Here is a 6,420-nt window from a genome sequence, read left to right on the forward strand (position 1 = left end):
CAATGTGCTGCCTTTAGAACAAGCCTGCATCAGAGCATCAGGGCAGACAGACGAATGGCAGGTAACCAGGAACGGAAGCAATCCCTTATTTAGTTGCTGTTTCCTTTCTATACATACATCAGTACTATAGGACAAAGAGGAGGAAGGACTCATGGCAGCTCACTTTAAAATGCCTTCCCTTGCCTCCAGCTGTATTACCGAAGTGCATTATGTAGCATGTCAAACCAAGCCTTCCGACTAAGGGAAGAAAATGGACCCGATCAAAACCATCGATTTTTGAGGGCACAGCGTCGCTGCATGGGTGGGCTGGGCTCATCTAGATGTCGTTTCCACTGACTGAGGAATGGGCAGAAATTCCAGCCCTGCAGTAAGTATGCCCCACTCCCAGGGAAGAGAAGAGGACACACCTCTGTTTCTTGGGCTGGTTTAGCTGTGGATCTCTTACATTAGCTTTTTGTCCAGGAGCAGAATGAAAGCATGTGGGAAATGAGACAAATGCTCTTGTCTCATTCATGATGAAAACAACAGACTTTTCCCTGGTCGTCTTGATGCTATGTCTGTTGAACTTCATAATGTCTTGACTCATGGGGCAGGGAGACGTTTCTGGAAGACAACCTGGCCAAAACAGTCCAGCCCCATGGGATCAGAGATTTGCAATAGAACTGACAGAGTCCAGGACTTTCTCCTCTGCTAGGGTGCTGATTTGGGTGCAGAGTTCGGAGTATCTGCCAATGGAGCACACACTCCACAAGATCCATGCCTCTGCAGTCAAGGAGTTCTCAGTTCCCAGACTCTGTCTGAACATACATGATAGAGATCACTGACTGAGAACAATGCCAAGGAGCCAGACAGTAGAAAAATCCACAGGAAGACCTGGAGGGTCAGTAGAGATAAAGGAGATTGCCCTGAAGAGTAAGCATGTGACCAGCAGTACATTCAACACGACTGTTCTTGTAAGGGCAGAACAATGTAGGACACTCAGCCCACCTGATCCAAAGTCTGTCCTCATCCATGAACTCCTACCAACTTCACCGAGTTTTGAATCAGACTCTAAAAGCAGCCTGTTGGTTAGGGAGGGACAGCAAAGTGGTTAAGGCAAATTCCACCAGATTTTTTTGCTGTATTTACATTGGTCCCCATTTTGAACAGCCACTGTTTCAAAAACAAAATGGGACTGGATGGAAAAATAAAAACTTTTTTTTTTTTTGGTTTGTTGATCTGGAGGCTTTAAATGGAGAAGAGGTACATGTGCAGAACCAGGGCATTCTAACGCACAGCTCACAGCATTCACTATATGACAGCGGGCACAATCCAAACTGTGCCACAGGTTTGCCTACTGTACTCTGTACATCTTCACAAGTGGGAGGCATGCAGGTAAACTACATAGCAGCTGCTCTCCTTACAACACCTCCTGATTTCTTCTGATCCCAGCAGTGAGACTATACTATTTTTGTTCACATGAACAATAAGGGATTTGTAAGGTGACATAAATGTATATTTTTCATGAAGGCAAACTACAATTTCTTAAATCCTATTCTTAAATCGGAATATGTGAAGAGATGCATTCCAGCAATTATAACTCTCCCTCTATATTAATGTACAAACATCCTTTAGTTCTGTCTATGGTACTGTACCCTGAGTGCAATAAATTCCTCATTTTGCATCAGGTCTGACCTTTCCTCATTTATACAGCTGCCAAGAATAATCATTTTCCCTTTTTGTGCCTCCTTCATATGAGGCTCTCAAAGTGCTGAATGAAAATTAATGAATCATGTCTTACAACCCCTATAAGTAGATACTTTTCTATCCCTTGTTTGCATATAGAGAAACGAAGGCACGGAAGAGTTGAGCATTTTACTCAGGGTCAGCTGGGAATAGAATTCAGGAGTCCTGTCTCCCAGTCCCAGGCTGTAATAACTTGGCACTGGAATCCATCCCATAACTTCTAATAAGTGTGGACAACAGGCATGTTGTTGCTGCTTTTGTAAGCTGGTGCTTTGCGCCTTTTTTATAGTCTGCTGGCTTCCAGGTTTGCTAAAAATACTCTGTGCTATACCCTGAAAAATAATGAATCTTGTGGGAGATGGCCCAATACAAAAACAAGGCAATTTGGCAGGCAGAATTATGCAATAGCTGATACGAAACTTGAGTAACAAAGAATTAAAGGAGAGTAATATAGTTAATGGGTTTATGGGAAAGAGATCTCGTCCGTCAAATGTGATATCTTTTTTAATGAGATAACGTTTGGTTGATAAAGATAATAGTATTGATATAATAGACTTCTGTAAGGTACTTGATTCCACACAGCGTTCTGATTTACAAAACTAAAATGGGACAAAATCAACATAGCACATATGAAATGGGTTAAAAGATGGTTAATTGATAAGCCTCAAAATGTGATTGCTAATGGGGCATCATTATTGAGTGAGAGTCTCCCAGGGATAGATGCTTAGCCCTACACTAGTTAACATTTTTATCCATGGTTAGGTTTGCAGATGACATAAAAGGTGAGCGGAATGCAAATAAAGCAGAGAGAGCTGGCAGATAAAGAGCAATCTGGCTCTGTTAGTAAGTGGAGCACAAACAGTGTGCTTTCATATGGAACTAAGAATGTGCACCATGCTTACAGGATGTGGGCTCGAGACTAAAAAGCAGGGAACGACTCTGTTACAGACTTGGGGGTTATGGTGGATAACCAGCGGCACATGAGTTCCCAGTGTGAGTCTGTGGCCAAAAAGGGACAGTGATTCTTGGACTTATAAACTGGGGAATCTTGAGTAGAAGTAGGATGGTTGTTAACTCCATGGGTGACTGCTGGGGAGGGACACTGTGGGAGCACCAGCCATAGGACTGCTCCCCCATGTGACTCCTCCCCATGCCACCCTAGCCTGGAGGAGGGCTGTCCCTAGGAGGATACAGGGCCCAGAATAACCGCCCCAGCTATCCCAGGCCTTGCCTCTTCCTGCCCATCCTGCTCCACTCCACCCCTTTCTCCAAGACCCACTCCTGCAATGCCCATACCCCCACGCACTCTTCATCACTTCCCCCAAGCTGCCTCCCCTGAGCAACACAGTCTGGGAGGCAGGCAGGATGCCTGGTGCTGGCAGCAGGGTTCAGGCACAGTGTTCCATGTAAGTTGAGCACTTGGGCAGCCACCCACAAGAGATTCAGGTGCCACCCTGCTAATAAGCAGGCCACCCACAGGGCTCACTGCTGGCAGCCTGTGTTTCTACTGGTGGTGCACATCCACACATGCCTCAGTACACAGAACAAAATTTATTCTGCGCATGGACGGAAACATGTGGAGGGAACAATTAGTTCCTTCCCTGCACTTACTGGCGACAGCAACAAGAAATAGAGCAACACAGCCCCAGCTCACTTCCATTTCCTGACGCTGGAGAGTGTGGGGGCTGATTCCATCCACTCCTGCAAGCCCTCTCCACTGAGTGATGCAGCTAAGAGCTGGGGAGCAGAACAAGCTCGGGCTGGGTCATTCCACTTCCCACTGGGCCTGACCTCTCTTGCTGGTGCTAGTCCCCTGGGTTGTCCTGGGCAGTTGCCCCAAACTATTCAATGATGACATGGCTCTGGCCACTTGCCCCTCCTTCCCAGTTAACTCTGTGTATGGCACTGGTGAGCCTGCAGCTGCAGCACTGTGCCCAGTTCTGGCATTGGCAGTTCATGGAGGCTGCAGATAAACAGGGTTCAGAGAAAGGCCCTGAGAATGACAAAAGGTTAGAAAACTTGTTGTCTAGTGATTGACTCTAACCACTCAATTGATGTAGTGTAACAGGGAGACAGTTAAGGGGGAACTTGATCCATAAGCACCTGCATGGGGAACTGAAATTTGAAAACGAGGATCTTTGAAATCCATCAAATATAGCAAGATTGAATGACTGGAAGCTGGATTGGCATTAGAAATACGGTGCAGATTTTCCACTGGCACCAGCTACTAAGGTTCGTAGTAGAATATACTGGAAATTTTTAAAAAAACAGATTTGATGGGGGGAGGGAGGAGTCCTATGGAAGCAGGATCTGAAGTAATGCTTCCTTACACATTGAACTGGAAGGGGAAAGTGACCCAGGTTGCTCCTGCTTTGCTTAGATTTACTAGATACTCAGCAGGTATTTTGCTCACTTTGATCAACTTAATCTGAGACCCAATACCAGGTATGTTAGTATTAAATGCAGAGATAGCTGAAAATGGTTTGTAATTATTGTGGGAATACCATGCCTGCTAACAGCGGAGCAAAGGAGATAGTTGTCCTGGGGCCCGATAATTCAAAAAGGAGAAGCTAGAGCAGTGGTGGCCCTTTAAATCACCGCCGGAGCCCCATGCAGCACACTCAGGGTGGCTCTGAGGGCTGAAGGGAGGGAGCCAGGGTAACCCATTCTGGGTGGATCTCTCAGCCCCGTCCCTTCTCCCTGAGGTCCTGCCTCTTCCAGGAGTACAAAGCAGCCCCACATACGCACCATGGCCCAGGGCCTGTCAAGTAGAATCATAGAACCAGAGAATCCCAAGGCTGGAAGAGATCTCAGGAGTCATTGAGTCCAGCCCCCTGCCCAAGGCAGGACCAACCCCAGCTCAATCATCCCAGCCAGGGCCTTGTCAAGCTGAGATTTAAAAACCTCTAGGGACAGATATTCCAACCCCTCTTACCCCAGTGCTTCCCCACCCTCCTAGGGAAATAGTTTTTCCTAATATCCAACCTAGACCTCTCCCACCGTCACTTGAGACTATTGCTCCTTGTTCTGCCATCCGTCACTGCTGCAAACAGCCTCTCTCCATCCTCTTTGGAACCTCCCTTCAGGAAGTTGAAGGCTGCTATCAAATCCCCCCTCACTCTTCTCTTCTGCAGAGTAAACAAGCCCAAATCCCCCAACCTCTCCTCATAGGTCATGTGCTCCAGCCCCCTACTCATTTTGGTTGCCCTGCTCTGGGACCTCTCCAGTGTGTCCACATCCTTTTTGTAGTGGAGGGTCCAGAACTGGATACGGTGTTCCAGATGTGGCCTCACCACAGCTGAATAAAGGGGAATAATCACATCTCTGGATCTGCGGACAATGCTCCTCCTAATGCACCCTAATATGCCATTAGCCTTCTTGGCTACAAGGGTGCCCTGTTGACTCCTATCCAGCTTCTTGTCCACTGCAGTCCCTGTAAGTCTGTCGGTCTGCCCTGGGGAATACAGAAAAGAAGGACTGTGCTAAATCAGTTCCAGAGGGAAGGGCTCACAGTGAACAAAAAGGACCTTGCTAAGCAGGGACTTGACTTTCAGAGCTCTATGAGAGTAAGAGGGGTGAGGGAACATTGTTCTAATGACTAGACTGGTTTGATCTTTTCTCCCCCTCCCCACCACTGTTCAACTAATAGAGCCAAATAATCATCATCAGGAGCTTCTTTTTTATTCCCAAATGAATACCAAATTATTTCCCTCCTCTTTCATTAAAAGTTTCTTTTTTACACTCAGACTCTATGCTTGCAAGTGGAGTACCATTGCCTCCCTGAGGCACCCAGAAGCGGCGTGTGAATTTCCCAGGTTAAAGGGTAGGGGCTCAAGCTAGTTCTTTGTTGGATGGTTGGTGATGAACCCCTAGATATTGAACCTGGCCCTGGCTGCAGCTGGCTCCACCTGACAGAAGGCATCCCTGCAAAAGATCTGCTCCAGTTCAAACAGGAATGACCTCAGGGAACCCCTATGACCCAGGTTATGCAGGATTTAGATGGTCACAGGGATCCCTTCTGGCCTTATAATCTGTTTATAGGCAGACGTGTTCCAAGCCGTTGTGTCCGACTACACCGCACCCTGACATTACATCACCAGCCTGGCCACGTTACCAGTGTGGGAGAGCAAGGGATCAAGGGGATTTGGAAGAGAGGAAAGGGGCACTGAGTGGCTAAAGGTTATTGCACATGGATGAGATGGTTGATATGGTACAGGACCAATTACAGATAGCCCCTACCCCTACAGGCTTGGCTCGCTATGGGAGGTGTCTCTAGTGACATGGTCTGGAAGGAGCAGGGTGTGGGGAACTGATAATGGTAAGGGTCAGGTTCCAGAGCTCTCACACTCACAAGAGCAGGATTAGAGCAATCAGAGTGCGGGGGAGAAGGGAGGAGAACTCTTCCCCTGGCCCTCTGGCCCCTAACTAATTCCCAGGCCAAGGACATCCAGAGCTTGGCCAATGGCTGGAGATTTGGTGGAGCTCTGCCAAGGAGCCAGGCCAGGGATGGTTTCTGGCTGCTCTTCCTTGGGGTTCACAGAATCATGGAACACAAGAACCAGAAGTCCCTGCCCTCATGGCAGGACCAAGCATTGTCTAGACGATCCCTGACAGGTGTCTGTCCAACCTGCTCTTAAATATCGCCAGGGATGGAGATTCCACAACATCCCTAAGCAGTTCATTCCAGTGTTAAAC

Source organism: Pelodiscus sinensis, chromosome Z (assembly GCF_052426305.1).
Source record: "Pelodiscus sinensis isolate ZL-2025 chromosome Z, ASM5242630v1, whole genome shotgun sequence".
Taxonomy (NCBI): domain Eukaryota; kingdom Metazoa; phylum Chordata; order Testudines; family Trionychidae; genus Pelodiscus; species Pelodiscus sinensis.